General features: G+C 44.2%; 1 protein-coding gene and 1 long non-coding RNA gene across 2 annotated transcripts in view; one reads left to right on the forward strand and one right to left on the reverse strand.

Annotated features, from left to right (window-relative positions):
- LOC148998386 (collagen alpha-1(XXV) chain-like) overlaps window positions 1–22499 on the forward strand; it is a 263906-nt gene that overhangs the window by 235093 nt on the left and 6314 nt on the right. The window lies entirely within an intron of this gene.
- LOC120483302 (uncharacterized) lies at window positions 5612–10879 on the reverse strand. The gene is made up of 5 exons (XR_005623584.2): window positions 10462–10879; window positions 9558–9639; window positions 9298–9407; window positions 8913–9019; window positions 5612–5980 (listed from the first exon to the last, which is right to left on the reverse strand). It is a non-coding gene; the product is annotated as an uncharacterized LOC120483302 (long non-coding RNA).

The following is a 22499-nucleotide window of genomic DNA, read 5'->3' on the forward strand; positions in this document are numbered from 1 at the left end:
TTCAACAGAATTCACTTTCCAAGAACTACAAGAACAACTTGTTTGAACGACAAAGCTTTTTTACGGGCATTTAAGCTTTTTCATAATGCATTTAACCTACCCACGGAATATGTGGGTATGTATAGAAGACAGTGTTGTCACTGTCAAAAGAGACAACTGTTTTGTCCACTACATTTCCAAAACCCATTTGTTTGTCTTTCCTAAGGCTGATAAACTTAGTGGTTACAATTTATTATAATAAACACTGTTCCTGAACATTATAACCCCAAAGTTTATCTGTGTACTGCACATTTTACAAATAACTGCTTCCAGCAGTAAAATCCATGCTAAGCACAAAACTTCTCCTGAGGCTACGGCAGCTAAAAATAAATAAATAAATAAACAATGAATGGAGCAGCCTATTTAAGTGTAAACAGGTAGCAAAAAAATAATGTAATTAACTGTATTTAGCACTTAATTTGAAAATACAGGGTCTATTCAGAGCTATGATTTCAATTACTGTGTGAGTATTACTGTAAGAATCCACATGCAGACAGATATCCATTAATAATAATAATATGTCCAAGAAAGCACCTGACATGACAACTGTGCCTGAGCTGAAGCCTGAGAATGTGACCTAAGAACTCTCATATGCTAAAGTAGGCTGCCTCCTATTTCAAAGCATAGTGAACAAGGCTCCAGTGTCCTCCAAGGACATCTGAGAGCAGTGACATTTGACCTCTACGATTACTCCCAGATCATTTCCACCTTCAGCACTTTCATCTGCTGTCACAACCCCTGACACCCGTTTCTTTCATGCAACATTTTCTCTCTGAGCTCCTCAGTCTCTATAGATCTTTTTTTATGTTATGAACCAGGTGCATAATGTGTTACAATGTTGCATTTTGTTCTTGGAATTGTTCACTTTCACAAGGCAACCTTTCAAAGCATAGCAAAATGTGTTCATGCAAGTCACATGTAGGTAACGTTCTTCCCATTGGGCAGAGTTTCCTCTGCATCATCCATCAAGATGATTGACAAGTTCACTCCATAAGGTTATTGTGGCTTTATTTGTAACTGTCGAGACACACACAAACACTATACGAATGTAGCCATCATTGCCGCTGTAAAATCATATACTACATTCGTATTAATACTGCAGCAAAGTAAAATGTGCTCTCTCTGGATCTCCCAGGGCTGTCTAGAGGTTATCAGTGTCAATACACACACAAACACTATACAAATGTTATAATACAGCTAGAGCAGGAATCAAGGCTTCATCGGGACAGAATTCTCGCACAGAGAAGCGCAATTACAAAATATTTTAACTTGAAGAGGAGCTCTTTTGGTTTTCAACTGTGGTAACTAATGTGCTCACTCACAGAATTCTGATTCCCTTTCGTAGTCACTTCGAGTTACGTCAGAAGTGACGGAGATTGGGGGTTTCGCATAGAAAGCCAATCCTCTTCGAGTATTTAAACACGAGCCAATGGCATGCAATGCCTTGGGGCTGCGGAAATTTGCATGGCGTACTCCGCCCTACTCTGTGAGTATAAAAGGAGGAAGTGAACGCAACCGCAGTATGTTTTCGCTTCGGAGCCAAGAGAACCTCTTCACTCCTGAAAGCACTGTTCAAGACTCTTCGAGACGAGCGTCCTCTTCAGTGTTGGTGTGACGGCGGTACCCAGCGAGATTCTGCATCGCCTGCGATCTGAGCAGTGGTCTGCCAGACTTTGCGCTTCTCCCTGGTCGCTTCAGCGCTGAAAGAGTGAATTTCCTCCTCTCATTGAAAGAGCTGCACGCGCATGTCTTTTTAAAGACGGTTCGCCCGTGTTCTTCTGGGTGTGGTTGATTTCTGTCGTCATCTGATGGTCACGATCGCTGCTTTGTATGCCTGGGCATTTCAGCATGCAGCAGCAGCGTTCGTGGATGACTCATGTTCCTTCTGTGGGAACATGACCATCTCTACACTGAGGTCGAGACTCAATGATCTCACTTGAGTGAGAGTCCCGGTCCCCCCCCGCTCGATCGGTTTCCTCCATAGGGGGCCCGTCGACCCGGGGACCTGGTGATTTTACGGTGATGGTGTGGGATAAAGCCCCGACGATTCCTCGGGCCACACCTCCCGCCTCAGTGCGAGAGCCAGCGAGCGTTAGTTCGATTCAGTCGGTTGCTTCTTCGGTGGCACCGGCTGCTTCGGGCAGCGCTCCAGATGATGATGCGATGTCGATCACAGCATCACTAGGCGGGCTTGACTCCTCGGGAAGTGAGGATGCGGCCGCGTTGCCTCCCTCGGGAGCGTCAGCGCCGCCGTGTCTGATCCCGCGATGATGGCCGTGCTATCTCGGGCGTCCGTGAGCATCGGGTGGGGGTGGAACTCCGCCCCATCCCGATCTCTCGCGGCTGAATAATTGGTTTTTGGGTAACGCTGCCGCCTTACGGCCACGGCCAACCCCAATTTCCTTTTTTCCTCGAGTTGCATGCGGAACTGACACGCACTAAAAAATAAATAAATAAATAATAATAAAAAAAAAAGGCGTGCTTAGTTCCCCGCCCTTCCTCCCCTCGGCGATGCGGCTGTCTGTGGGTACGCTGGGGCTCCCCCGGTCAACCGGCGGTTGCTCTCAGATGCCCCTCCAAAGCCTATGGGTTCTCGTCGTCTATGGCGGCGCGATTCTGTAGAGCGGCGGGACAGGCAGCCTCCGCCCTGCATATGATGAGCACCTACAAAGCTAGCTGCTCAGGAATGTGCACGAGGAGGTGACGGACCAAGCGAGCTGCGAGCCTGCCGCCTACCTTGTCCTTAAACGGGTCACGGAGGCGGTCGCTCGCTCCCTTGGTAAGGTGATGCCCACCGCTGTGGTCCAGGAGCATCATAATGTTCGGCGGTGCGGTCCAGGACTTTGCCCAGCACTTCTCGACCGCCTAGGAGCAGACGAAGGCGGTTTCTCTGCCCCGACGGCCAGCTGCTGCCTCCAACCTGCCGTCGGCTCGGACGCCTCCGCCAGCTCGCTGCCGAGGACGGCCCCCTGCGGCTCCCTTCCCTCCCACGCGGCCCCAGCAGCAGCCTTCAGCCGGTTCGCGTCGCGGAGGAGGCCACAGGTAAGCGTCCCAAGAAAAGAGCCCCCCCCTCAGGCCGCGTGCCCCGCTAGACGCCAGGCGAAGCGATGTTCCTGAGGCGGGCCGCTCAGTGATAGTGTCATGGTTTTTCTCAGGAGGCGGTGGCAGGGCCCCTCCTTCCCCGGTGGAGGGCCGGTGGAGAATCTTTTGTTCTAGCTAGCTCCCTGAGCTGGTTGAGGAAAAGCTGACACTGTCATTGAGCACACAGACTGGAATGAGCGCGCACGACGTCCAGTGCGTCGCCCCGTTCATTCCTCTCTGTCTCGGGGGGCGCGGAAGGGTGCGTGTGTCGTCCCCGGGCTACGCCAATCCCTTCCCCCTCTGTCGCCAGACCCCCGGCAGAACAGACCCCCGTGGAACGCTCTGCCTTCCCTGGTCTCTTCTGTCGGGGAGCGGGTTTCGACGGTGCATCCGGACGGGGTAACTCCTGCACGCATGCCGGTCGACCCGCCTCGCTGCCCCTCCGGGGGGACGTCTGTGGTTCGCATGACCCCGTTGGCTCACTTCCTGGAAGCCTGGCTAGCGCTTCCCGGGGTTCCCGCTGGGTCATCAGAACGATCAGATTCGGCTAAGCGATTCAGTTCGCACGGTCTCTTCCCCGCTTCAGGGGAGTTCGCTCCACGATGGTTGGTGGCAATGCCCCAGTCTTGAGAGCGGAGATTGCGACCCTGCTGGCGAAGGGTGCAATCGAGACGGTCCCTCCAGCCGAGGTGAGGTCCGGGCTTTACAGCCCCTACTTCATTGTCCCCAAGAAAGACCGGTGGGTTACGACCGATCCTGGACCTGCGCATTTTGAACCGTTCTCTCCATCGACTACCGTTCAAAATGCTCACGGCCAAACGCATTTTCGAATGTGTTCGGTATCAGGATTGGTTTGCAGCGATCGACCTGAAGGACGCGTACTTCCATGTCTCCATTCTCCCTCGACAAAGACCGTTTCTGCGGTTTGCCTTCGAGGGCCAGGCATACCAGTACGCCGTTCTCCCATTCGGGTTAGCTCTGTCCCCTCGCGTCTTCACGAAGATCGTCGAGGCAGCCCTTGTTCCCCTTCGCGAACACGGGGTTCGCATCCTGAACTATCTCGACGACTGGCTTATACCCAGCCAACATTTGTATGTGGGGCCCATATGGGTATGAAATGGGCTGAAAAATGGGCCCCATGTAGGATTGTCCGCGGGTTACATAATGGCCCCATGTTAATTGCCCAGATAAATTTCATGTTGGATTGCACTTGGTACTACGCCGGACCCAAGTGGGCAACATGCACAAGACCCATCTCGGTCCCAGCTTTAACCCAGCCAATATTTATATGTGGGGCCCATGTGGGTTTGAAATGGGCTGAAAAATGGGCTTTGATTGGGATTGTCCGCGGGTTACATAATGGCCCCATGTTAATTGCCCAGATGAATTTCATGTAGGATTGCACTTGGTACTAGGCCGGACCCAAGTGGGCAACATGCACAAGACCCATCTCGGTCCCAGCTTTAACCCAGCCGATATTTATATGTGGGGCCCATGTGGGTTTGAAATGGGCTGAAAAATGGGCTTTGATTGGGATTGTCCACGGGTTACATAATGGCCCCATGTTAATTGCCCAGATGAATTTTATGTAGGATTACACTTGGTACTAGGCCGGACCCAAGTGGGCAACATGCACAAGACCCATCTCGGGCCCAGCTTTAACCCAGCCGACATTTGTATGTGGGTCCCATGTGGCTTTGAAATGAAAAGTGGGCTCTGTATGGGATTGTCCACGGGTTACATAATGGCCCTATGTAAATTGCCCAGATGAATTTTATGTAGGATTACACTTGGTACTAGGCCGGACCCAAGTGGGCAACATGCACAAGACCCATCTCGGGCCCAGCTTTAACCCAGCCGACATTTGTATGTGGGTCCCATGTGGCTTTGAAATGAAAAGTGGGCTCTGTATGGGATTGTCCACGGGTTACATAATGGCCCTATGTAAATTGCCCAGATGAATTTTATGTAGGATTACACTTGGTACTAGGCCGGACCCAAGTGGGCAACATGCACAAGACCCATCTCGGGCCCAGCTTTAACCCAGCCGACATTTGTATGTGGGTCCCATGTGGCTTTGAAATGAAAAGTGGGCTCTGTATGGGATTGTCCATGGGTTCCATTATGGTGCCATGTAAATCGCCCAGGTGGGTTTAATGTAGGATCGCACTTATAAACAGGTGGGCCCCAACTGGGCCACATGCACAAGACCTATCTTGGTCCCAGCTTTAGTTTTTTGTGGGTACTACAAGGTTACTATATGGGCTGAAATATGGGCTTTAAGTGGGTTTGTCCATAGGTTCCATGCTGGCCCCAGCAACTTGCTGGATTTCAGGATTCAGGATTTCTTTTATACAGGATTTCACAGGGCTTTAGGTGGGGCCCAACTAGGAATCATATGCATGTGGCCCAATTAGGGATCATCTGGGCTCCATCTAAATGAGTAGCAACACCACACAAACAAGTTTTAAAGCATTAGAGCACACAGTGATATTGAAATATTTTCAATTTTATTAAAATTACTCATCATCATATTATGCTATATTCTGAAATTCCAGGGACAATATTTAAAGAAGCAGATTTATGTCAGATTAAAGAGTATCTATTTAATACCTATTTGTTAAAATACATATTTTGAACCTGTATTTGACCCAGTCTTTACTGAACATTTGAACAGGATATAAATTGGTGACAGTTAGAAGAAGCAGCAACTATACAGTACATTTATCAGTACAGCTTACACTGCAGACAGTCATTTGCGCATCTAGACACTCTCCTCCTCCATCTCTTGTCCTGGACTATTTTGAGAGTTCCCTCTCAGTTCCTTGCCAGTTGATCTGTGTTGTCTTCTTAAGAGCCTCTGCAAAACATTTTTTTTTTTTTTTTTTAGGGATTTTGATTTTAGAAAAATCATGTTACTTACACGTCACAATACCTTATGATAGAATAACAATTTTTACTCAGGATAAAAAAAAAAAAACAGCAAAAAAATTATATAGGAATGGTGACGGTTTTGGAATGTCACTGGAAGGGCATTTGGGAAATCAATAAAAAACAGTTTATAAAGTATGCATAATAAGTATAATGATTTATGATTACTTTTAAAGTAAAATTAGGAATGCTCCGATCAATCGGCCAGATATTAGGGTTAGGTTAACTAAGTAAGTAAGTAAAAGTTTATTTATATAGCACCTTTCACAGGTACAAGGCAACAAAGTGCCTTACAACAAAAACATTAATATCATAAAATACACACAATAAAAGCATAGACAGTACATGACCATATCATGTAACACAGGTACCTAATTAAAAGCCTGAACAAATAAATGAGACTTTAGTCTGCATTTGAAGGCATCAACAGAGTCAAAAGAGCGCATATACAGTGGGAGGGGGTTATTAAACGCCTTCTGAAGCAAAGCCATGAGTTTGTGTAAGAAAAATATTCGGTAACGCTTTAGATTACAGCCCGGAATGTACTATGTAATTAAGAGGAATTTACAGTGTAACTTTCTGCAATTATAGTGTACCTATAAAGGACTTGCATGTAAGTATTATGGGTAAAGTTTTGGGAATAATGGGTTAACAACCAGGAGAATTAAAAATATATATTTATACTGTAAGTATTATAGAAATAAGGGTTACTTATTCTACTATTATGATACAACAGTCTTACATTTGGGAGCAATTTAGCGAGTACATACACTGCAAACCTTTTTGTAAAAATTGTGTATCAATACTGTATAGGCTTTTTTTAAAGGACAGGGTACATATATAGGCATTTATACAATTCTTTAATATTTTTTAAAAAAATTATAGCAAAAGTGCAGATGTTTAAGTTTTGGCTAACATGTTTCAAGGCAAGAAAAGCTAAGACTATTGCATTTTTTTTTAAATACTGGGACATATATTTTGTTTGATGTGGTTACAGGGTAAGTGGTGCTTGTATAATAAATAAAGGTTTCCAAGTCAGTGATATAAAACTGTGTATGTATTTTTATTGTACTTACCCTGTAACTACATGGAACAAAGGGGTAACAAGCACCACCACATGAAACAAGTGTATCTTTCCCCAATATTTAAGCAAAAGTTGCAATAGTTTTCGTTTCAGTGCACTTAAGTAAAAAAGATGACTTTATAAATGCATATGTACCCTGTACTTTTTTTTAAAAGCCTGTAATTTTAGAGTAGGTATTGGTTCACCTTTATTTCAAAAAGGTACGCAGTGTACAATTTTCTGGTGAAATTGCTCCCAAATGTAAGATTGTTATCACAATAGTAGGATAAACACCCTTTAGTCCTTTAATACTTACAGTATAAATAATTGTTTAATTCTCCTGGTTGTTACCTCCTTATTCCCCAAACTTAATATATTGTTCCTTTATACTTATATTGTAAGTATGTTATAGGTACACTATAATTACCAAAGGTTACGCTGTTAAATCGCTTTAATTACGCAGTACTTTCCAGGCTGTAATCTAAAGCATTATCAAATATTCATATTTAAAACTTTATTAAATAAAATAACCAGCTTCCGGCCAAGCAAACATACAGATTGCACTTAAGTGTAAAGTGCAACTTATGTGGTTTTAAGTTGATATTTACTCTACACCATTATGCACTACGCTACTTCTGACGTCACAAATTGACCTATGGCTAAGCCATTCAGTCAAACGCGATGAGCAGTGCGCACCTAACCTAATACACTCGGACATTCTCTGCTTCCACGTCCATTGAAATGCATTGCAGTTAGTCAGTTTTCATTAGGTTTTTTTGTCATTTTAAGTTTAAAATGGTCAAACGGTGTGCATGGGGTACATACAACTCCTACACTAGGTTCCCGAGAGACTGGGCGACGGTGTGTATTTCTTTACCCTTTCCCAAGCCACTTCTCAACAGAGATAAGTATCTGCTCTGGATTAAGTTATGCGATTAAGTCATGCGCCGCGGTAGACCACAACAACAACTAAAGTTAGCCTTCTAGCTGCTTTGTACATCATGTCACTTAGCTTAATTAACGTATCTGTAAATAACCGAGATAACAAATGTTAACAATGTTGTGCTGAATGATTCATGTAAATACTGTAGCACCAAACGGTGATGGCAACGATATGCGGTATATCACGTTTACATTGTGACCTGTAAATTACATTTTTGCCTGGAGCTGAAGCTTTTCATCGACCTTCTCAACAATAAAATTATTAATATAACCCTCCAATGCATAGTTAAGGCCCTTAAGGTGACTTTGAGATGATATATATTTCTGTCTCCAAAAATCACCAATTGCCTCCTGAAAAATGTCTGCCATAGCGCCTGTCCCCGAATGTTGACTGTTTGTCCAAGTGAGTGGAGGGGGCGTGGCTTAGCCATAGGTCAATTGCATAAGTTTGCAAGTAGGCTGCTTATGGCCATTTAGTTGGAAGCTAGTTGTTTTACTTTAAAAAGTTTAAATATGAATATTTTTCAAACAAAATTTTTGCTTCAGAAGGCCTTTATTAACCCCCCTAGAGCCGTGTGGAGTTTATGATGGATGGATGCACTTTTTTGAGCTTTTTTAAACTAATAGTTGCAATCCACTGCCATTACGAAACTTGGAAGCGTCAGGGTGTTTATTAATAAAACTCTGATTGTATTTGTCTGAAAGAAGAACGTGGGCTAATATACACCAAAGGATGGCTTGAGGGTGAGTAAATCATGGGCTAAATACTCTAATTAAATTATGTAAAATCTAATTTTGAAAAATTTATTAAATTAAGTACAATCAAAACACCTCAAAAAGGTTAATAAATCCATACCGGAAGTGGCAGTACAATGTAGTAGTAGATAAAGAGCAATCCTCCACCAAATTGCCAGTACTCATCTGGATCCTTGGTCAATCTGGGATGGGGTGGGGTGATGCGTCCTTAACAATATTAAAACAAGACGTATCAATATCATACCAACATTTGCCATTATAAAACATTCAGAGAACATGAAAAATAGCCCAATAGCTCCCCGGTCTCCACTGTGTGTGTTTAATACTCACTGCTGTGTGTGTGTGTGTGTGTGTGTGTGCACTTGAATGGATGAAATGAAGAGCACAAATTCTGAGTTTGGGGACACATGTCACATCACATCAATTGAAGCTTTAAAAAAAGAAATTGCTACTCCAAAATCAAACAAACCATCAAACAATTTTACCTGTAGCCACATTTATCCTGTTATGACACGTCTGAGGGTCTTTCCCTTGATGTTCTTTCGTGAACTAAATAAAGGGCTCATGATGGTGACATGTTCTCCTTTCTTTGTCACTTTAGAGGAAGAAAGACATAAAGATAATTAGTTACTCAGATTTGTCACTGGTAGAGGATATGACTTTTGATGATGAGTATAATACTTTTGACAACATAATGTATTAATCCCAATGTAAGGTTTAGAAGCAATGGTTAAAACTGACTTACATAATGAAGTTGATAATCATGCCGTTGTGGATTTGTCTCTCTGTTGGGTGCCTGCTCTCCCCCCAAAAATCTTCTTCCAGTGCTTGATATATAAAAATAATAAAAAAATAAACAAATCTCTTAAGATTAGCAGTTGTCAGTTTTTTAAGAGGTGATGTCAAAATATTTAGAAACGGGCATCTACTAAAATATAAGAGATTTAACGTTAGACCAATAACATTTCTCAACTCTTCTGTAGATTCCAGTGTTTCAGAGAGTAAATTACCGTTTTATCAGTCAAATCATATTTATATAGCGCTTTTCACAATATATCAGTCACTTTACTCATTTGGATTCTACTTCCCTAGTAAATAAATAAATAACTTCTACCAGAATATATTAGAACACATTTCATACTAATTATACTTCAATTTCATTAACATAATTATTGACACATCACCTAAGAAGACTTTATTACACAATGAACATTATATATATAGCTGCTATATATTACGACCAAAAAATAAAGTAATAACGTTACCACTATTAAGTGTACCAGAAGTATATTTGCAATAGTTCCACTTTAGCACAATCAAATACACTTACTCAGAAGCACTAACGTTGCTTTCAGATAAATATGGTTAGCTACCCGTTATGTTAACGTTACAAACACAACTGCAGGTAACTTAGTAGCCTACGTCCGTTATCCGTTTATAAAACTCTCGTATGTGACGTTAACGTTAAGTTACACAGAACATTTCTGGGTAGTTAATGAACTCCATTCACACACGTTTTGTTTATCTGCATTATATATTCAACCATGAACTATATTAACACTCTCATCCACTTATTTGAATGTAATACCTAAACGTTTATATCTCAGTTTTTCTAAAATGATAGTGGAGACAGAAAAATGTTCTCTTACCTGATCGCCAATATTGCAGGATCTCACGCATCCAGTCTGAGCGTCTTCTGTGTGTTCACATCTTCTGTTCTCCTTCGTTTACATGTCACATCGCAAATTAGTTCAAAATAATAATTGAAAGACCGAGTAACCTTGCTGAGCAGCCGTCGTCATCAACTCAAATGTATTTGATTTTTCAAACTTGACCAGTAAAAAGGCGCGCACAGTTGTCATTGGCCAGTTACATAGATGACAGTCAGATTAACCAATCATGATCAAAGAAGGTGAAACAACCGAAGTTACGACGTCACTCTGTAGGCCAAAACGCAGAAGTGAATTTGCATTTTAGCATTACAGTTCCCTCGCTCTAAAGCCTATGGGTTTTTTGAATGGGTTTTTGCTAAATCTCCTGAAATAAGGTCTCTGGTGAACAGAGCCTCTAAATATTTTCACGTTTTGATCTATGACAGAACACACAATTATGACCTGCTTGTGTTTTTTTTTTTTTAAACTTTATTGTGTCGGATTGTGTTTTTTAAAATCTTTAAATATACTTCAAAATGTATATAAATTTTGGATTAACTTGTAAAGATTATCTTGCTAGACAAAACGTGTAAGGGTCACAACCCTCTGTTAAACACAGATCTTATTTTTTGCGATTTTCCAAAAGTCTATGGGGAAAATGCATTGCTTTTTTACCGAGGGAACCCATGCGCCGCTAGCTTCCGGGTTGTCCTACAAAGTGACGTCATCACTTCGGCACTCTATTGTTTCAGTGGTAATGATTAAAAAAAAAAAAAAAAAAAAAGTGGTAATGATTTTTTTTTTTTTTTTTTAAGAAATCCGTGTTTAATTTAATTTGTAGGCTATATTATTTGATTACTGTTTTTATTAAAAAGTGTGTGAATAAAAATGTAATCCTGATAAAAAAATTCAACTGTTTAGCATTAAAATGTTACATTTGTGTACATTGTGTGCATTCTGTACTCCCGCTGCAAATGTGATTTTTGAATTTAGTTTTGATTTTCCCTTCAAACACTGCATGTTGCATTCTAACTTTTTTTACTTGGGCTATTTCATCATCTGGACTGAGTCTCTTTCAATAATCAAAACCCTAACCCTAACCCCAATATTTAAAATCTCTAGAATTACATTGTCACTAACTGACTGACTAGAAAACTCTTGAGTATTTCCATTGAATAAGGGCATTTGGCTGATGCTAGGGGTTTGATTTATTCTAGCCATCTCAAGTCATTAGAATATTTTGATAGATAAGTAGCTTCTGTAACCCGTTCTTCATATTGTACAGTGACCATTTTCGGGATATTTTGAACCATTTGTATAACTATATTGAGATAAGCATATTGCAGTAACTCAGAAGTTTGCAGTAACAAAATTAAACCACTAAAAGTTGACACTTTGAATATTTAGTGTCAATGATTAGGGTTGGAACTAATATCTGCTGAACGCCAACACTCCAGGACTGGATTTGAAGAGCCGTGGCCTATACTGTATCCTATTGCCAACAGTATTGGGACACCCATCCAAGTTATTGAATGGGGGTGTTTCAATCACTTCCATTGCCACAGTTGTATAAAATCAAGCACCTAGGTATGCAGGTGCTTCTACAAACATGTGTAAAAACATAGGTTGCTTTCAGGAGCTCAGTGAATTCAAGCGTGGTACCATGATAGGTTTCCACCTGTGGAATAAGTCAATTTGTGAAATTTCCTCACTACTAAATATGGTCAACTGTTAGTGGTATTTTAACAAGGATTATACTGTAAATCATAAATATACTGTATATAAATGTTTTAATGATTGCACAGATATGTTTTTTTTACAAGTGTATAGTTTATGAAGTCATTTACAGATGCACAATTTATATTTATTCCATAGTTCATTATATTCACAATTATACTTGTATATATTTCCGCATTAAGGATCCATATAGAGATTACTTATGTGGAAACTACTTTGGGCCCATGTAGGCAGCCTATATGGGACTGTTTGTGTTTGCCCATGTCTGACCCATGCGGTTTATCAAAATGGGCCCCATATATTTTTCACATTCAGAACCCATATAGAGATTACCTATGAGGGAACTACCTTGAGCCCATGTAGGCAGCCTATATGGGACTGCTTGTGTTTGCCCATATCTGACCCATGCGGTTTATCAAAATGGGCCCCATATGTTTTTCCCATTCAGAACCCATATAGAGATTACCTATGAGGGAACTACCTTGGGCCCATGTAGGCAGCCTATATGGGACTGCTTGTGTTTGCCCATATCTGACCCATGCGGTTTATCAAAATGGGCCCCATATATTTTTCACATTCAGAACCCATATAGAGATTACCTATGAGGGAACTACCTTGGGCCCATGTAGGCAGCCTATATGGGACTGCTTGTGTTTGCCCATATCTGACCCATGCGGTGTATCAAAATGGGCCCCATATATTTTTCACATTCAGAACCCATATAGAGATTACTTATGAGGGAACTACCTTGGGCCCATGTAGGCATCCTACATGGGACTGTTTGTGTTTGCCCATGTCTGACCCATGCAGTTTATCAAAGTGGGCCCCATATGTTTTTCCCATTCAGAACCCATATAGAGATTACTTATGAGGGAACTACCTTGAGCCCATGTAGGCAGCCTATACGGGACTGTTTGTGTTTGCCCATATCTGACCCATGCGGTTTATCAAAATGGGCCCAATATATTTTTCACATTCAGAACCCATATAGAGATTACCTATGAGGGAACTACCTTGGGCCCATGTAGGCAGCCTATATGGGACTGCTTGTGTTTGCCCATATCTGACCCATGCGGTTTATCAAAATGGGCCCCATATATTTTTCACATTCAGAACCCATATAGAGATTACCTATGAGGGAACTACCTTGGGCCCATGTAGGCAGCCTATATGGGACTGTTTGTGTTTGCCCATATCTGACCCATGCGGTTTATCAAAATGGGCCCCATATATTTTTCACATTCAGAACCCATATAGAGATTACTTATGAGGGAACTACCTTGGGCCCATGTAGGCATCCTACATGGGACTTTTTGTGTTTGCCCATGTCTGACCCATGCAGTTTATCAAAGTGGGCCCCATATGTTTTTCCCATTCAGAACCCATATAGAGATTACTTATGAGGGAACTACCTTGAGCCCATGTAGGCAGCCTATACGGGACTGTTTGTGTTTGCCCATATCTGACCCATGCGGTTTATCAAAATGGGCCCCATATATTTTTCACATTCAGAACCCATATAGAGATTACCTATGAGGGAACTACCTTGGGCCCATGTAGGCAGCCTATATGGGACTGCTTGTGTTTGCCCATATCTGACCCATGCGGTTTATCAAAATGGGCCCCATATATTTTTCACATTCAGAACCCATATAGAGATTACCTATGAGGGAACTACCTTGAGCCCATGTAGGCAGCCTATATGGGACTGTTTGTGTTTGCCCATATCTGACCCATGCGGTTTATCAAAATGGGCCCCATATATTTTTCACATTCAGAACCCATATAGAGATTACTTATGAGGGAACTACCTTGGGCCCATGTAGGCATCCTACATGGGACTGTTTGTGTTTGCCCATGTCTGACCCATGCAGTTTATCAAAGTGGGCCCCATATGTTTTTCCCATTCAGAACCCATATAGAGATTACTTATGAGGGAACTACCTTGAGCCCATGTAGGCAGCCTATACGGGACTGTTTGTGTTTGCCCATATCTGACCCATGCGGTTTATCAAAATGGGCCCCATATATTTTTCACATTCAGAACCCATATAGAGATTACCTATGAGGGAACTACCTTGGGCCCATGTAGGCAGCCTATATGGGACTGCTTGTGTTTGCCCATATCTGACCCATGCGGTTTATCAAAATGGGCCCCATATATTTTTCACATTCAGAACCCATATAGAGATTACCTATGAGGGAACTACCTTGGGCCCATGTAGGCAGCCTATATGGGACTGCTTGTGTTTGCCCATATCTGACCCATGCGGTTTATCAAAATGGGCCCCATATATTTTTCACATTCAGAACCCATATAGAGATTACCTATGAGGGAACTACCTTGGGCCCATGTAGGCAGCCTATATGGGACTGTTTGTGTTTGCCCATATCTGACCCATGCGGTTTATCAAAATGGGCCCCATATATTTTTCACATTCAGAACCCATATAGAGATTACTTATGAGGGAACTACCTTGGGCCCATGTAGGCAGCCTATATGGGACTGCTTGTGTTTGCCCATATCTGACCCATGCGGTTTATCAAAATGGGCCCAATATATTTTTCACATTCAGAACCCATATAGAGATTACCTATGAGGGAACTACCTTGGGCCCATGTAGGCAGCCTATATGGGACTGTTTGTGTTTGCCCATGTCTGACCCATGCGGTTTATCAAAGTGGGCCCCATATGTTTTTCCCATTCAGAACCCATATAGAGATTACCTATGAGGGACCTACCTTGGGCCCATGTAGGCAGCCTAAATGGGACTGTTTGTGTTTGCCCATGTCTGACCCATGCGGTTTATCAAAGTGGGCCCCATATGTTTTTCCCATTCAGAACCCATATAGAGATTACCTATGAGGGAACTATCTTGGGCCTATATAGGTTGCTTATATGGGATTGATTGTGTTTGCACATGTCTGTCCGATATAGTTTGGCCATGTGGGCCCCATATGTATTGCCCCATTCAAAACCCATATAGAGATTACCAACGTGGGTGCCACATTGGGCTCATGTAGGCAGCCTATATAGGACTGATTGTGTTTGCCCATGTCTGACCCATATGGGTTATGAAAGTGGACCCCATATATTTTTCCCATTCATAACCCATATAGAGATTATCTATGTGGGTACTACCTTGGGCCCACGCAGGCAGCCTATATGGGACTGGTTGTATTTGCCAATGTCTCACCCATTTGATAAACCCAAATGGGCCCCATTTGTGTTCCCCATTTTGAGCCCATGCCCTCATTTCCCATTAGTGACCCAACTAGGACCCACATAGGGAGCCCACCTATTTTTGCCCATGTGGGACCGACGTAGCTGACCCAAGTGGGCCCCAGAAAAGATGCCCATTTTGGGACCATACCCACTTGGTACCCACGTAGCCCAAGCATAAACCATGTGGGGCCCACATATACATGTTGGCTGGGTACTAGCACACTCTCGAGCTCAGGTTTGCGAACACAGAGACCTGGTGCTACGGCACCTAGCCCGTCTGGGCCTTCGGGTCAACCGGGAAAAGAGCAAACTTTGCCCCGTGCAGAGGATCTCTTTTCTCGGCATGGAGATAGACTCGGTCGCCATGTCCGCGCAGCTCACGAACGAGCGCGCGCACTCACTGCTGGCTTGTCTTCGACAGTTCGAGGGCAAGAGTGCGGTTCCACTGAAACTATTTCAGAGGCTCCTGGGGCATATGGCATCCGCGGTACGCCGCTCGGTTTGCTTCATATGAGACCGCTTCAGCTGTGGCTTCGCGATCGAGTCCCGAGGTGGGCATGGCATCGCGGCTCGCTCCGAGTTCCAGTGACTCCGACGTGCCGCCGAACCTTCTTCCCGTGGTCGAACCTCAGCTTTTTACGGACAGGGTCCCTATTCAGCGAGTTTCCAGGCATCTCGTTGTCTCCACGGATGCGTCTACCACGGGTTGGGGTGCCATGTGCAATGGGCATGCAGCCGCCGGTTCCTGGACAGGAGCCCAGCGCCTCATGCACATCAATTGCCTCGAGCTGTTGGCAGTACGGCTTGCCCGGCACCGCTTCCGAGCGTGCTCTAGGGCCAGCATGTGCTTGTCCGCTCAGACAACACTACGGCAGTAGCGTACATCAACCACCAGGGGGGGTCTACGCTCGCGCCGGTTGTCGCAGCTCGCCCGCCACCTCTTGATATGGAGTCAGAAGCACCTGAGATCCCTTCGTGCAGTTACATTCCTGGAGACCGGAACCGGGCAGCCGACGAGCTGTCCCGGGCCCGTCCCATCTCCGGCGAATGGCGACTCCATCCCCAGTCGGTCCAGCTGATTTGGGACCAGGTCGGGGAGGCACAGATAGACCTGTTCGCCTCTCGGGACTCGTCCCACTGCGCCCAGTTTATTCTCTGACCCGCGGCTCTCTCGGCTCGGATGCGCTGGCGCACAGCTGGCCACGGGGCCCACGCAAGTGTGCGTTCCCCCAGTGAGCCTCCTTGCACGGGTGTTGTGCAAGATCAAGGAGGACGAGGAGCAGGTCTTGCTGGTAGCCCCCTACTGGCCCACCAAGACGTGGTTCTCCGAACTCATGCTCCTCACGACAGCACCTCCTTGGCCTATTCCTCTGAGACCGGACCTACTCTCTCAGAGAAGGGGCACTCTGTGGCACCCTCGTCCCGATCTTGGAGGCTGCACGTGTGGCTCCAGGACGGGACGAGGCAGGTTTGAGTTCGCTGCCACCTGCGGTGGCGGCAACCATCACTTCCGCAAGAGCGTCGTCCACGAGACACCTTTATGCGTTGAAGTGGAACCTCTTCGTCAATTGGTGTTCTTCTCGCTGAGAAGACCCCCGGAGATGTTCGATCGGAGTCGTGCTTCCTTCCTGCAAGAGGGGTTGGAGCGTAGGCTGTCGCCCTCCACCCTTTGGATTTATGTCGCGGCCATTGCCGCGTCTCATGATGCAGTGAAAGGTAAGTCTATGGGAAGCATGACCTGGTCATCAGGTTCCTGAGGGGAGTGAGGGGGCTAAATCCGCCTCCCTCCCCTCCTGCCCTCTGGGGACCTCTCAGTAGACCTGGGTGCTCTGCAGAGGCCTCCCCTGGAGCCTTTGCAGTCGGTAGAGTTTTTGCCCTGTCCTATGTGACAGCACTCCTGATTGCATTGGTCTCCATCAGGAGAGTAAGGGACCTGCACGCACTCTCTGTTGACGAAGTGTGCCTGGAGTTCGGGCCGGCTTACTCTCACGTATTCCTGAGACCCCGGCCTGGATATATGCCCAAGGTTCCTACCACTCCCCTCCGGGACCTGGTGGTGAACCTGCAAGCGCTGCCCCTGGAGGAGGCAGACCCAGCCTTGGCACTGCTCTGTCCGGTACGTGCTCTCCGCACCTATGTCGACAGAACGCAGTGTTTCAGGACCTCAGACCAGCTCTTTGTCTGTCATGGGGGGAGCCAGAAGGGAAGGGCTCTCTCAAAGCAACGGCTGTCCCACTGGATAGTGGATGCCATCGCTTTGTCTTACCAGCAGCAAGGCCTTCCGTGCCCCCTTGGTGTGACGGCCCATTCCACTCGGAGTGTAGCCTCCTCTTGGGCTTTAGCGCACGGCGCCTCGCTAACAGACATCTGCAGAGCTGCAGGCTGGGCGACACCCAACACCTTCGCCAGATTCTATAATCTGCGAATTGAGCCGGTATCCTCTCACGTACTCGTTTCGGCCAGTTCTGGATCCGCTCAGGTGTCTTCGCTTGCTCGCCACTCCACTCCCCGGACTGGATAAGTGCGATATTCCTCAGTTCTTCCATTGAAGTCTTGAGTCCTCCAGCACCGACGATGCGGGCACCACTGCTGTTGCTCTGGATGCTGGCTAGGTGCCTCCATGCGCATGGTTCCCCTTGGTAACCGTCTCATGTGTATTATCCACTGTAAGCCTCTCTGAGCATGTGTCTTCCCTTGGCAAGCCATCTGCCACCCCTGGAGTTGAAATTAGTAGCCACCTGCGGTTGGTACTCCAGTGTTCCATATGTGTTCCTATGTGGCCATATGTGTATTCGTAAGTCCTCCCTTCGGTAGGCAGCTGGTAGCGTGTCCCTTCCGGGATATGTTTCCCAGTGTACCTTGGTAATCCTGTGTCAAAGTCGGATCCCCAAAAAAAAAAAAAAAAAAAAAAAAAAGAGGTAAGGCTCGGGGGTCCAGACTTTCGCAGGGCACTGGAAGACAGCTTGAAGATGGCGTGATGGCACAGACCCCCAATCTCCGTCACTTCTGACGTAACTCGAAGTGACTACGAAAGGGAACGTCTCGGTTACGTATGTAACCCTCGTTCCCTGAGTAGGGAACGGAGACGTTACGTCTCCCTGCCACTTCTGCTGTATCGCTGGGTAGATGCCGAGTTCAGTCTTGGCTCCTCAGCGAAAACATACTGCGGTTGCGTTCACTTCCTCCTTTTATACTCACGGAGTAGGGCGGAGTACGCTATGCAAATTTCCACAGCCCCAAGGCATTGCATGCCATTGGCTCGTGTTTAAATACTCGAAGAGGATTGGCTTTCTATGCGAAACCCCCAATCTCCGTCACTTCTGACGTAACGTCTCCGTTCCCTACTCAGGGAACGAGGGTTACATACGTAACCGAGACGTTCTGATTCACTACTGCTATTTATATAGCACATTTCCCATAATGAATTATAACACCATTTGGTTCATTGCATCGGATTGCTTTCACACCACAAGCAAACCACCACAGAGTTTGTTTGCAATCAAGCAGAGACCACCTTATTCAGGCAGTCTCGAAGCGATTGTTTTGGTGCGGATCCGAGCGTTATTGCAATGTTCATATATGCCTAAACGAACCGAACCAAGAGAAAAAAATGCACCAGGTTCCAAAGCAAACGCTTAGGTGTGAAAGCACCCTAAAATAAGTGTTCTTGATCTTGTAACATTCTCTTTTCGAACAAAAGTATAGCAATATTATATACGTTTAAAGAGGTCTATTAATAAATAAATTCTTGAACAAACAAGAGTGGTGTTTCTTTCAGCATGTATTAGAATTATTTACACATTTTTCAGACACAAACCACATATATTGCAAGTCATAGACAAACAGATACAATTAAATGATTTTGTCGTGCACATATGTATATGTGTGTGTGTGTGGTGAATCGAAATAAACAGCAGTCCACTGCGGTTTGAGAGCATAAACAGTTCAGGAAATGAAGGAAACCTGTCTTATCTGTAGATGAGTAGAGTTACAAAAGTCGATGATGAAGTCGATTGTTGTCCTATGCTTGGATGTTTGGTCAATTGCAAGGTTTCAAACAAACCAAAAGAGTTGCTTCAGCAATATAAACAGTGTGTTTGTCTGTAAGCATGTAGAGGTAGCCACAACCTATGAGCAAGAGCTACATCATTAACAAATCCTCTACAAGAGAAAACATCAAATACACCAATTAAACTAAACTAATTCCATTAAAGTTCACCAGAGCAATGCATACAAACATTAAACTTACATTTGAGCACGAAACAAATGGTTTCTCAAACAGGATTGGGAAACAAGTTGCAGACAACCATGAGGCAACATCAAACAGACCCCAGCACTACTTCTTCTCCTTCTTCTTGTTACTGGCCACTGGTCACTCCACTACACACTACTGTACAGCTTAACATGGGTGATGCATCTGTATATTCCTTTTATTTTATATACATTTCTTCCGTCTTCTCTTTTTATTTGTGGATGTAATGCCTCACCCACCTTTTGCTGGCGCTGCGTGTTCAGCTCCTCCAACGTCCACCCTGGGCTCGACCCTAGCACTTACTCTACTGCTTCCTGTTTTATAGAGTATGCTCTTGAGTCTGCCTAGTGGCTAGAAAGAACATAGCGACCATAATTGCAATGAATAAACACTGTAACAACAGGCAGTGACTGTTACAATATATGAACTATATTAGCGTCCCAGATAGCTTAAAAGAACTATATGCGACAGATAGTGCTGGCCAAATTCGAAGCATTATTGTTTTCTGATACAATTGGCTTTATGCCCAGCAGCACTACTTCCTGAACTTCAGCCAGCTTCTTGTTTCCTGTCTGCCATTATTGGCCAAATTGATTAATTCAGGTGTGTCTGATTATTGTTGCCATGACTACTGAGGTCAAGCACACCTGAATTAATCAATTTGGCCAATAATGGCAGACAGGAAACAAGGAGCTGGCTGAAGTTCAGGAAGTAGTGCAGCTGGGCGTAAAGCCCATTGTATCGAAAATAGTTCATTACTCGTAGCTTCATTCAGATAGAAATTGCAGCACCATCTCCTGGTGAAGTAAATGTAATGTAACAAAGCTGACAACCATAAAATCCATGTAGGCATATATAATGCCCTGTTTATTACGTGTTTACCGAGGCGATCAAAGCTGAAACAGGCTGTGAAACTCATTTATGTAGGTGAATTTTACAGATATACTGATAAATTGCATTTGTTCACCTTGATAATAAAACAAGACATACTGTTGATTCATACTGTTTTGTGAAATTAAGTTTTATTCCCTTAATTTTTTTTCTCATATGAGCATATGGCTATTATTTTGCCCCTAATCACTGCTTTTAATGCGTCCCAGAGAATAGGTGCGGTCACTTCTTCATTATCATTAATATCCAAATACAACTGAATTTCATTTTTCAATTTACCTTTAATAACTGGGTTATTCAGAATGTTTGAGTTCAGTCTCCAGAGAGTGGATTTCTTCTTATTATTCAGATGGACTGACATATAAATGGGACCATGGTCTGAAATAGTGCTAGCATTTATTTCACAATTATCTACCTTACAAAGGTCTCCTTTAAGCATAAAAAATAATCTATGCGCGAGCAGACATTGTGAGCGGGTGAGTAATGCGAGTGCGTATTCTCGGCTTGTCGGGTTTATCTCTCTCCACACATCCACAATCCCCACTTCATGCATCCAAGTATTTAATCTTCTGGTAATGTTTTTGGCGCCAGATTTCCCGTTTGATTAATCAATTTTAGGATTTAATCGAATATTAAAATCTCCGCCACATATTAAAATCCCCTGACTTGTTGTCATTAGATCAACTGTATACTGAGGAACATACACGTTAAGGAGACTCATCACAATTCCTTCTATTTTGCCCGTAACTATAACAAATCTGCCTTCGTTATCCTTATGTTGTGATATGTATTCGTAATTTACAGCACCGGATATCAGAATCGCCACTCCTCTCCTCCTTCCCGATCCATGGGAAGAAAAGTAAACATGTTTAAATCCCGATTTATTCAATTTGGCATGTTCAGTGTCATTAAGGAGCGTCTCCTGCAAGCAAGCTACCTGAATTCTATCCTTCTTTAGTTTTGATAAAATTTCCCCCCTCTTAACTGGATTGAGTACCCCATTTATATTAAATGATGCTATCTTTAAAGACCTGTTTTGCATCTATGTGATTCCTCCCTTCATCTCGTTCAGAAACCTAGTGCTCTTCCCCCTCCTTGCAAGAACCGGCAGGGGATGAACGACTAACATATTAATAAACATAACACCGAAAACAATTTGTCCGTGTGACTCCCTATGTAGGGGTCTGTTAACCTGACCCTCTTGAGCCTCCCAGAATGGCTCGAAGGGAAAATTCCCCCTCGTCACTCCGGAAGGAGAGGCCCTTACCTGCAACAGTCGCATGGAGAATAAAAAAAAATAAAATAAAAAAATATATTTTAAAATAATAAAAAAAAATAATAATGATATAAAAAGGAAGGTTCAAATATGAAAAGTTAGTCCTGAATGAACCAGTCCATCCTGCCATAGAAATCCACCACTGTTCACATTACAGTTCAAGAAATTTCACAATTAACTCCATCGTTGAACTTGGGGTTAAATCCTTTAAGTCTTGGAGGGGGCCGGTGATGTTCTCCTGAAAGCTCGGAGTTTCTCCCTGTAGCGTGGTTCCGGTCCGGCTTTGGGTGCATCCTTCCTCGCTCGTCTGTCTAATCTCTTCCAGGATAATCGCTGCACCTGCTCCATGAGCGTCTCCGGAGGTCTGGCGGTTGTCGTTACCGTGTAGCCTCTTCTCCGCAGGTCCTCTGATGCCTCCTCTATAGTATCGTAGGTGTTTCACGTGCAGCCTGGCAGGGAAGAGGGTCTGGAACTGAACTTTATTTTCCTTCAGCACTTTGTGGATCTCTGAATATTCTCTTCGTTTTTTGAGTATCAGAGGTGGATAGTCGTGATCCAGGTTTATATGATTTTCTTGCCAGGAAAATCCCCTCCCCTGCCATGCCTTGCGGAGTATTGACTCATTTGTTTTGAAACCTAAAAACTTAATTATG

This window comes from Pimephales promelas, chromosome 1 (assembly GCF_988280905.1).
Source record: "Pimephales promelas chromosome 1, fPimPro1.hap1.1, whole genome shotgun sequence".
In the NCBI taxonomy this organism is placed as follows: domain Eukaryota; kingdom Metazoa; phylum Chordata; class Actinopteri; order Cypriniformes; family Leuciscidae; genus Pimephales; species Pimephales promelas.